Source organism: Gossypium hirsutum, chromosome A11 (assembly GCF_007990345.1).
Source record: "Gossypium hirsutum isolate 1008001.06 chromosome A11, Gossypium_hirsutum_v2.1, whole genome shotgun sequence".
NCBI lineage: Eukaryota > Viridiplantae > Streptophyta > Magnoliopsida > Malvales > Malvaceae > Gossypium > Gossypium hirsutum.
Genome location: NC_053434.1, coordinates 106,007,385 through 106,019,608, shown reverse-complemented (window position 1 = coordinate 106,019,608; position 12,224 = coordinate 106,007,385). Strand labels below are relative to the sequence as shown.

The 12,224-nt window shown below is 33.8% G+C and overlaps 1 non-coding gene across 1 annotated transcript; it reads left to right on the top strand.

The window, feature by feature from the left end:
- Positions 1–11,621: 11,621 nt before the first annotated feature.
- On the top strand, positions 11,622–11,728 carry LOC121210550 (small nucleolar RNA R71). The gene has a single exon (XR_005905667.1). It is a non-coding gene; the product is annotated as a small nucleolar RNA R71 (small nucleolar RNA).
- The last annotated feature ends 496 nt before the right edge of the window (positions 11,729–12,224 follow it).

Sequence of the window (12,224 nt, the reverse complement as noted above, 5' to 3'; positions counted from 1 at the left end):
TAAATGAGGCTCATTTAACCCACTTGAACTAGCCCAATTCGTGAAACACATGGAGAAGCCCATCTACTTAAAGCTTTGGTGGCCTAGTTAAACACTCTAGTAAAACTAGAGTTACCAAGGTAATTATTGTAAATCTTAAGGGATAAGATTGTATAGAGTTTAAATCCCTTAAGAATCTCATTTAGGGGAGCTCAACTATAAATAGAGGTCTTCCCCCTCTTTTGTAATCATCCCCTGTATTCAATTTAAAGGAACTGAATATATTTGAGAGCATTTACTCAAACATCTGGTGTGTTATTATTTTCTTGTTTCTTTTTTATTCAATTCAAGTTCCTTTATCTTATTAGTTTGCTTTCACTTTATTTCGATGCCTTTATGGAAATTCCTTTGTGAATTCTCATTTTCAAGAGTTATGTTGATTTAGGTGGATTTGAAGCAAAGAAATCACCTAAGGCCTGAATCATCCATCTAAGGCCTATTCAAACTTGATTTTTATTTGTATTGATCCATTAATGATTGAATAGATTATTTATTTGTATATAAGTTGTGTTAAATCATTAGATGAATGTTTGATTAATTAGGTCGCTTCGTTGACTAATGTGACATTTTTTATCCGATGGGGCTTTCAGACCATGTAAGAGGTGTTACAATTTTAACATGAAACTATGGAAAATTTTAACACAATCAAATATTAGAATTACAATATAAAGATTCTTAAATAACTATATGTTGCTCCATCATGTATAAAAAGTTATTGCTCCTCATGTGGATTTTTACTAACATGTCATAGACTTTCATAAAGAGCCCATGAAATCTTTCAAAATTTTATTCATTAATCTTTAATAAGTTACTCCTACATTCTTTAGCCCAAAAGGCATCGCCCTATAGCAATGCATTTCCATCTTTCATGACAAAAAAAGGTTTTTCATAGTTTTTGGGGTCCATCTATATTTGGTTGTATCTTGAAAAAGTATACATGAAACTTAGGAACCTATGACCTGTTGCCCCATCTACAAATCTGTTGATCGAGGATAATGGAAATATTCTTTCGGGTATGCCTTCTTTAGATCTTTGAGAACAATAGAATAGGACACTGTATGGACATCAAGCATGATCAGGGAAACCAAGTTAGAGCAAAACCCCATCCGAAGAATAATAGCCTCCAGAAAATGCCACTCAACCCGATCATAAGCCTTGTTCATATCCAGTTTGAGCACAAAAGAACCTTCCCCCCTAACTGCCTCCGCTTAAACGAGTGAAGCACTTTATAGGCAATAAGGATATTATTAGAGATAAAATGTCCATGAACAAAAGCACTATGAGAAACCTCAATACAGACATTCAATACCTTCTTAAAATGATTCATGAGCATCATGGATATAATCTTGTAAATTACATTGCAAACGCTAATTGGGAAAAAGTATGACATGTGCCTCGGATTTGCTACTTTTGGAATGAGGATAATATTCGTACTATTGATCTCAAAGAGGGAGAATTCCACCTGAAGCACCCCTAAACAATAATCCGTAATGTCAAGTCCAACGATATAACAGTACTTCTGAAAAAACAAGGCAGGAAAATTATCCTTTATAAGAGCCTTTAGAAGAGGCATCCTGGTTATATTAAAAATTAGTTTATAGTGTTTTTTGTTTGTCTCTTGGCATGTGTTGTCAGTTTTCTCTATTTGAAGTTTATGTTTGTGTGATTTTCTGTAGTTTGGGTCTGTTCTTGTGTTTTTGGTCTGATGATGGAATAAGACATTGCTGGCCTCACTCTTCTGGATGATGAGGATGTAGCGTGGTTGGTCGATTCTAGCACTCTGAACCTTGTGACTGAGTTTGATTTTTATTTGGTGGGTTGCTTTTTGACAGCTAGTGTTGTCCATTTCAAGGCAATGCGAACTACCATGGCCAATTTGTGGCACTCGATTAAGGGAATTTGTATTTCTGATTTGGGTGAGAAATGATTTCTCTTTTGGTTTTATGCTGAAGTGGATATTGTACAGGTTATTTAGGGCAACCCTTGGACTTTTAACAACCACTTACTTGGGAAGAAGGGGGAGGACCTTCTTCAAGTCTTGCTATGTTATGTTCATTTTTGGGTTCAAGTTCATGACATCCCCCTTGGGTTCTACAACGAGCAATTGGCCAGGCAATTCTAAAATTTTCTTGGCACATTTCTGGACTATGATTCCGAGGCTCTTGCTTTTGGCTCGAAGAAGTGCTTGCGGTTACAAGTTTGTCTAGTTGTCCGAATCCCATTGAAGCGTAAGAAGCATATTGATTTGTCTCCTCACCAGTATTTCTATGCTCGTTTCCAATATGAACTACTGACATTTTAAAGTTCATATTTTTATTTTATAGTGAGAGCATATATATATATTAAATTGAAATAAGATTATGAAAAACTTTGAAAAACATTCTTTAGGTAAATTCAAATAAAGAATTTAAATTATTCAAATCCTATCTTAAATTTTTTTACAAAATTCAAATTTCTTCATTAATTTTATTCAAGCAAATAAACTTATTTAAAAAAATTTTGAAAACATTAATAGAAAAAAAATCTCTCCTCCAAATAAAGTTGCAAATACACCCAAAAATTAATAAAAATACCAATTACAAGAAATTTACTTCATTAAGAACTTCAATGAAATAAGAAGTTCAAAGAATTTTATAAATAATATTAATAAAAAAGTTTACTTCAATAAAAAATCTGATAAAAATAATTAATATATAATATAATAAAAATATTAAAATAATTAATTTTAAAAATTATCCAAAAAAAAATTGGTTATTGCTTGCCGCTATTCGGTTCGGATAGAAAGAATATAGATTATTGATTAATGTCAAGGCTTCACTATTTTTAAAAGAATAGTGCTGAATGTGTAAGATTTGATTCAATTAATTATAGTGTTGCTATTTAATACTTTTGTAATTATTAATTTTATTTGTTAATATAAGATTTAATTTATAAATTGGTATCTAAATTATATCTTTTTTTAGTTTGATATCTAAAAATTTTTTTAGTCATATATGGTACGTATTTAAACTATTTTTTCCTCAAGTTGATATATTTATTAGTTCAATCGTTAGCTACATCGTTAGATCTATTTTAAACAAATTTCTTAATCTACAAATGGGTATTTAAACTATGTCCTTTTCCCTATTTTGGTCCCTAATTTTTTTTAGGGCACAACTGATACCTAAACTACTTTTTTTTCCCCAAGTTGGTACATTTGTTGATTTAATTGTTAGTAAAACCATTAAGTATATATAAAACAAAGATGAACAATTAAAAATTATCATGTAACAAAAAAGACAAAAAGTTATATTTATATATATAGACAGATATATTACTTTATACTTTTTATTTCTTCTTCCTCTCATCTTGGGCATTTTCTACAAGTACGAGCATTGTGATCTTCATGGTTTGATCAAGGTTTTCAAAACTAGATCAATGTCAAATTGGTTAGGGCATTAGTTTTTTATTTAACTAGTTCGTTCAATTTGATCTAAAGATGAGCAACCGATTGATTTGATTCAAAAAATTAAAAAGTCGACTTCATATTTTCTAGAAACCGAAACCAACTGAATTTATGAATAAAATTGAAAAAATCAAATTGACTTTTGATGGTCGGTTTGGTCGACTAATCGATATTACTATGTTTTTTTAGTATTGGGTTTAATTTTTAGTTGGGTTTGGGTTTAGATAATATATTTGAGTGTGAATTTATTTTGGGTTTGGGCTTGGGTAGTATATTTGAATATTGGTTGGATTTAAATATTTAAAATATATTAAAAATAATAGATATTTCAAAGTCAATTAACTCGATTTTGGTTTATCACAACTAAAAACAATCTGACTAAATTGTTTTTCTTGACCTTTGCAACCAACCTAAAATCGCAACTGAATAAAATGACCCAACAAAATCGAAATCGACCCGTTCGACTAGTCTAATCGGCTTGACATGACTTTTGCATACACCTAGCTTGGTGAAATTAATTATTAAAAAATTCATAAAAATTAAAAAAGGAAAAATTGGTTCAACCAACTTTTTAGCTCGGTTCAATCGATTTGTAATGTTTTGCAGGTTGATTGATTCAATCTTTATCTATGGACCAGTACCCCAGCTGATTCCCAGTCCAACCAGCTGATTTGATTCACTTTTGAAAATATTGATTTTGTTCGATGAAAGAACTTTCCCAATCACGTTAGGTGAGCACATAGGTAATGAAGTTTGAAAACAGAAGCCAACATCTTAACCTCGTCAAGGCAAAATTTTAGCATTGCTGGTAGTGCCAATCAATATAATGGAAGAAGAGGAAAAAGAGAAAAATAAATAAATAAATAAATTGAAAAAAATGTAAAAGAAAAAAAGAATTAAAAAATTATTTAAAAAGTTTATGAGGTGGCAATCTATTATTGGTTGAAATTTTTTAATAGATATAATATTTTGATGTAAAATGAATAAAAATAAAATAGTTTGAATACCACTTTTAACAAAAAAAATATAAGTAGCAATTTGGAAAATAATGTATAATTTAGGTACTAATTTATGAGTTAAACCTTTTTTTATATATAATAAACTTACACCACATTTAGTTCATTATAATGGAATAGAGCTATAGTTAAATAGAATAATTATTACAATAGTTTAGTTGGATGAAATGGATAAATATTGTAATAGCATTCATTTGTTTAGTTTGGTAGAATAGGGACTATAATAACTTAAGAAAAAAAAACCCTTATGGATTTTTTAATAAAAATAAAATGAAATAATTATCAAATAATCATTATATCTTTTAATAAATAATTCTTGAATGTTAATAGATAGGAAGAATAAGAAATGCAAGTTGCACACACAAATTGCATGAACCATGCATCCTTTGGGATAACCAATTTTTTTTTCCCAATGATAGCTTAATTAATATGTGGAATACGTGTAGGTCTTCTGAAGTAAAACGTTACCATCCAGTATGCCCCTGCTAATTTTATCTTTTATATTGAAGTAGCCGGTTTATTAATTTAATTAATACAATTTCTTGTTCCAATTATTTTCTGTACCTTTTAAAGTTTTTAATCCTTTTAATTAGGTACAATTAAAGCATATTTTCAATTAGCAATTTTGTGAGCAAAAGCCTCAAAACAGTTTAGGAGTTCATCATTTAAAAATGTATGCATAACAAAAATGAAATTACTAAATGTAACACCTCTTACCCGTTTCTGTCACCAAATTAGGATTACGGGATGTAATCATACAAAGTCGAACGGAAACAAACTATAATGGTTCAGTTTTTTTAAAAAAAAATGATAACTATTCATCAAGCATGTAATAAAAAAAACATAATATTCATACATTATCGGGGTTAAATCGATCTTACAAAAGTTCTAAAAGAATTCAGAACAAAAGAGAGACTAATTTGAAACATTTTAGAAAAACATGGTAAAAATACAAAAACAGGAGTCACACGACCGTGTGGCCAAGCTGAGGCTACGTGGTGGTATAGCACAACCGTGTCTTCAAACCGTGTAACAACTTGTGTGCCGTGTAATCTAGGGTCAGACAACCATGTTGCTAGATCGTGTAACAAACTAGGATCGTGTGAATTGTCTGCACCTAAATTAAACAAGCCACATGGTCGTGTCCTGCACCTGTGTACGGTACATGGCCGTGTGGTAGACCGTTTCACAGACTGTATGTGTTTATAATGCCTTCTACAACAAAAAAAAAATGACCCAAAATCCCTTAAGCCTCAAGCCAATGCAATAGACTCTTGATCAATCTGTTTTAAGACACCAAACTATACCAAAACTAAACATAATTCATTCAACCTAAGTGTCTAACTAAATGCCACATTTGGCACCACAATTCAAACATTAAACAAGAAGCATTCATCACTATTCATGTCAAGACACTTAACCCAAACATACATATACAACCATCATTTCTTTAACTAGGGAATCAATAAGCAAAGTTCAACAAGTGACCTAAAATATAAGTATCTATTTTAACAAGCAAAGCATACCTTATTTACCAATGACTTTAGCCATTTCATACCTGATGCGTGATATTCATAACAGGTTTTAAAGATTTATAAATGAAATGTTCTTGAGACTAACTTATTATCACGATTAAGGCAAGTGTACCTATCGAACAGTAGTATAGTTCAGCAAGACCGGATTGTCGAACCCAAAGGAACTATGAGTACTAGTATTTACTTCCTTTTTATTATCTAGCCTAAAATTTAAGAGGTTTGGTTGTCTAAACTAATTACTAACTAAGAATGCACAGAAAGAAAACTTGGGAAAATACTTTTGGGAAAATTCGATTGATTGAGACAATACCTAAGGAATAATCCACTTAAACTTCACTTGTTATATGACTCTAAATCAGACGATTTATTCATTTGACTTGATCTGTAAAAATTCCTAACTTATATTATTATCTCTCTCGAGACTAATAACGTCTAACCCTAGGTTGAATAACTAAAATCTCTTTCTAATTAACACCCTAGGATTATATTAACTCGATCTATGGATCCCCTTATTAGGTTTCACCCTAATCTAGAAAAATCTTATCACCCTATCTCTAGGCGTGGAATCAACTCTGCTTAATTATGAAAAATTTACTCTTAGACAGGGTCTATTCCTCCTCTGAATAAGAGCTTAACTTCAATATCCTGGAATATCAAAACAAGAATTAAGAACACATAATTAAGAACAAGTCAAATATTTATCATACAATTCAGATAATAATAACAAGATCCATCTTAGGTTTCATTCCCCTTAGGTATTTAGGGGGTTTAGTTCATACTTATGAAAGAAAACATCTCAAAAGCATAAAGATAACAAAACATTAGAAAACCCAAAAATCTTGAAGGAACTTGAAGGGAGATCTTCAGTCTTGATGATGAATCTGGCTTTTGAGATGGATCAATCGGCTTTCCTTGAGTAGTTCCTTGCTTCCTACTCTGCGTCCCCTTTCTAAGTGCCTCCTCAAGTGTTTAAATAGGCTTTGGAATGCCTAAGAGCCCTCAAAATTGGCCTTTTCCGAATTGGACTAAACTTGGGTTCGGCAGGGACACGCCCGTGTGACACGCCCGTGTGCGATTACTTAAGGTCGTGGTTAAGGCTGTTAAATGGGCACAGGTGTGTGATCCACCCGTGTAAGTCGTGCTTTGATCCTGCCAAATTGACACGGCTATGTGACACGCCTGTGTGAGGAAGCCCAGGCCGTGTTGTTTTTCCATGTGGCTCCATTTTCTCCGTTTTCGGCACATTTCTCAGCCCATTTCTCGCTCTTTTTACTATCCTATGCTCACCTAAGTATAGAACATGAAATTAAAGGATTAGGAGCATCGAATTCACCAAATCTAAGGAGAATTCATCCGTAAATGCGCTAAGCATGGGATAAAAATATGTATAAATTACGGTTTATCAAATACCCCCACACTTAAGCATTTGCTTGTCCTTAAGAAAAATCCTCAACTCACGATCAAAATAAATTCTTCTCAATTTATAATCCCTATCAATAATATCTCAAAATAATCCATGAGTATTTATACATTGAAAATTCAACTAAAAGTATATCAAAGTTTCAGACATTCTAAGTTGAGCATTTTATCATGAAAACATAGGTGTCTCCCGTCATCTAAGTGATTACCTTGATCAAAATATCACAGAGTTTAACATCCTTACTAAAGATTCACTCAAATCACTCAAGGTGTTTAAGGACATCAATTAAAGCACTCATTAGTCAATATGAAAAGTTATTACTATAGGCTTGCTTAAAAATCAAATCTCCACCACTATATATTGAGATGACACCTCAATCAAAAAGGTCTTTAGAGGGTTGTAACGAAGCTTTGGTTAGGGGGTCTGGTCACAAGATGAAAGAAAAGGTTGAATCGAGATTGAATTGAAAAATTACCTAGCTAGAAAAATGACGAGTCATTAGTTGAATACAAGTGAGCTTCTTCTCAGAATATGGAATTAACATTCAAGCTCAACAAATGGCGAGTTACTACTAATATGTATGTAAGTATTGTTGTTGTTGTTTTTTTTTTAGAACAAGTCAAATACATAGAAGAACAAAACATAGCTAAAAAATTAGTTCAAATCAAATCTCGACAAAAATAGAGATCAAATTAGGGGATTTTAACAATAATGGTTTATGGGTTAATATTCAGGGTAAATCAATTAATGGCTTGTTAGGCTCAAAGGGTTTCACTAAGGGTTAATTATGAAGGTATGTTTTTGTGGAGTGAGTAGGTTAAACCTAAGTGCCTTTATCATTTTGACATATCAAATCAAACGGTGTGGTCTTGACATGCATAATCAAACAAGTTCTAGAATAACAATTCAATACTGACGCACTCATAATGAAAGTGAGCATGAAAGAAATAATAGATGCTCTAAAGGTTCAAGATCTCACAAAATTATGGCTTTTTGATATTTAAACTTGTGAATTCCAACTCAAGATAATACCTAAACTTAGGGAAACAACCTAAAAGTTTTTAATTCTTCAAAAATCAACTTATCATGCTTGATTCCCTAATGTCTTAAAGTTTAAACAATCAATGCATAAATGCCTATGTTTTAATTCAAAACATATCAATAAAAATCATAAATTAATTAAAATTCATTCTAATAGTGATATGAGTAATTCTCGTGAGAATAAGACAAAATTCAGGGATTTCTAATGATGATATAAAAACCCCCCATACTTAAGATGTACATTGCCCTCAATGTACAAAGATAGATATATTGAAAAAGAAAGATGTATAATCATAAGATAGGGAGAGAAGTGAAACTTCCTTGAATGATGAATGAACTCCTTGAATTAGAGTTATGGAGAATAATTGGCCAAAGCAAAGATGAGGGTGGAGGACGATACTCAGGTGGTGGTAGAGGCTCATTAGTCCATAAGTCATGTGCCATTGGAGTTTTTTAGTTCCTATTTGATGATGAGCTTTGGAGCTCTTTAGGAAATATAATGAAGCATAATTAATCGTAATGAAATAGTTGAAAATAGAAATTGTAAAAACTCAAGATAAAATAGTATTAACAGGAAATAAAAAGTAATTTCAAAATATAAAGATAAAGCTAAGATAGATAATAGGTGTTTATAGAGAAATTGAGGCACATGGCCGTGGGGCACGGCCGTGTGCCTTCGTTTCAGCTCCTACATTTTGTGGTTTTCGAAATTGGACGCATCGGTGTACTCGGCCATGTTGCACGGCCGTGTCTTGCTTCGTTCGCTTCTCTCACGTCCGTATACATAAGTCCACACCTGTGTTCGTTTTGACAGTGTCAACCACAGGTGGAGGGCACGGTCGTGTCTAACGCCCGTGTTCCATTCTTAATTTTAACCACAGTTTCAAGACACAGGCGTGTCTAATGCCCGTGTTGTTTTGGCAGTTTCGCTCACAGCCATGTTGCACGGCCGTGGCTACTTATCGCTCCCGTGTTGGGAAAATTTTACCCTGTTTTCACATGGCTTAAGGCACACCCATGTGCCTGGCCGTGTGGGCTTTAGGAATCCTACGTTCCATCATTTGGTTAGTACGTTAGATGTTAGAAACTAAAATTTAAAGAAATTAATACTGTTAGTGCTCGAGTTACCTCCCGAGAAGTGCTTATTTATAGTCTAAGCTCGACTTACTTCTCTGGTGTGTGATCATGGTGAATCGAGGAGTTTACACTCCTCATCCTGCTATCAATTTTATCAACATAAGGTTTAAGATGAGTACCATTTATCTTGAACGTGCCAAATTTGGAGTGATTTACCTCGACCGTACCATATGGAAAAATACTAATCACCGTAAGAGGGGTTTCTTCATTTAGTTCAGAAGTGGTGATTTGAGGATCTGCTGCATCTAGTAGTACTTTGTCTCCAATTTTAAGTTTATTTTTGGAGGAATTAAGCTCCTCATGGCGTGGTTTTAGTTTATCGTGTATGTTTGCCATTCATTTAGCTCCTCGATTTGTAACCTTCGTTCTTCATGGATGGGTTTTTTGTTGTTGCTTGGCTTATGTATGTTCTTTGAACCTGTTTTCTGCAAAGAAGGTTGCACTATATGTTTAGTTTTAGCCAAATGATTTATACAATCACCTTTATTTTTTGATGTGTTATTCGAATTACGGGCTTAAAGGGTGATTGTTTCGTCTCCCACATGAAGTGTGAGTTCACCTGTGCCAACGTCAATAATTGTTCTAGCGGTTGCTAAAAAGAGCCTTCCTAAAATTAAGGGGACGTTGCTATCCTCCTTTGTATCTAGAACAACGAAATCAACTGGGAATATAAATTTGTCGATTTTAATGAGTACATCTTCAATAATACCCCTAGGAAATCTGACTGTTTTATCTGCTAATTGAATGCTCATCCTAGTTTGTTTGGGTTTCCCTAGACCTAGTTGCTTAAACAATTTGTAAGGCTTAACGTTAATACTAGTCCCTATCAGCCAACGCATTATTAACATCTAAACTACCAATTAAACAAGGAATTGTAAAACTCCCTCGATCTTTTAATTTTTGGGCAGCTTATTCTGTAGAATGGCTTAGCAGACTGCGTTCAGTTCCACCTGCGATGCTTCATCTAACTTCCGTTTATTTGCTAGAAACTCCTTTAAAAACTTGACTGCGTTTGGCATCTGTGAAAGGGCTTCAATAAACGGCAAGTTAATATGTAGTTTCTTTAGAAGTTTAAGGAATTTACCAAATTGTTCGTCTGAGCGGTCTTTCCTTGTCGCATTGGGGTATGACACGCGAGGTTTATATTCTGTAATCACCGGCTTTAGCTCATTGTGGCCTAGCTCATCCTTACCTATGCTTACCACCGTTTCTGGCCTTAGTTCTGCAACTAGCCCATCTTCATCTTGAATGGAAATCGCGTTAAGTTGCTCCCTTGGGTTAGATTCAGTGTTGCTTGGAAAACTACATTGTGGTCGTTCGAAAATCAATTTGGCGAGCTGTCCAATCTGAGTTTCGAGCCCCTGGATTGATGCTTGTTGATTTTTGAGTGCTGTCTCGGTATTCTGAAAATAATTTTCTGACATTGAGATAAATTTGTTAGCATCTCCTCAATGTTCAGTTTTTTCTCTTGTTGGTAGGGTGGTTGTTGGAAGCCTGGAGGTGGTGGTCTCTAATTCCCTTGGCCTCCCCATGAAAAATTTGGGTGGTTCCTCCAACCTGCATTGTAAGTATTGCTATAAGGATTGTTTTGAGATCGAGGATTGTTACCCATGTAATTTAACTGTTCGTTCTCTATGTTGTGGCCATAAGGTGGGTATTCTGAACTGTTTGATCCATCCCCACTTGCTTCGCATTACATTACTGGGTGAACATGTGAAGAACTAAGGAAACCATCAATTTTCTTATTCAAGAGTTCTACCTGATTAGAGAGCATGGTGACCGTATTGACATTATAAACGCCGGCTATTTTCGTTGGCTTTGTCCTCATGACTTGCCACTGATAGTTATTCAGTGACATCTCCTCTATAAATTCATAGGCACCTTTAAGTGTCTTATTATTGATGGTTCAACCAGCAGCTGCGTCAACCATTTGTCGAGTCGAAGGATTCAGGCCATTATGAAAGGTTTGAACCTATAGCCAGAGTGGTAACCTATGGTGAGGGCATTTTCTCAAAAGGTCCTTGTATCTCTCCCATGCATCGTAGAGTGTTTTTAAATCCATCTGCACAAAGGAAGAGATATCATTACGTAATTTAGCCGTTTTAGCCGGCGGAAAATATTTTAATAAAAACTTTTAGGTCATTTGTTCCTAAGTAGTGATTGATCATCGTGGCAACGATTTCAACCACTGTTTAGCCTTATTCCTCAATGAAACGGGAAACAACCGAAGGCGAATGGCTTCATCAGAAATGTCATTCATTTTAAAAGTGTCGCAAAACTCTAAGAAATTTGCCAAGTAAGCGTTGGGATCCTCGTCCTGCAAACCATCAAACTGAACAAATTGCTATATCATTTGAATTGTGTTAGGTTTTAGTTCAAATGTATTTGCAACTACAGCAGGTCTAACTATGCTCGATTCAGTTCCTGTTAAAGAAGATTTAGCATAATCACACATAGTGCGCGGAGCAGGATTCTGATTAACAGCAATGGCAGTAAGTAGCGGATTTTCTTGGTTTTCAGCCATCTCCTCGATTATGGTTGAAGTATTGTCCTCTTGCTCTTCCTCTGTGTATCGTAAGCTTCGCCTTATT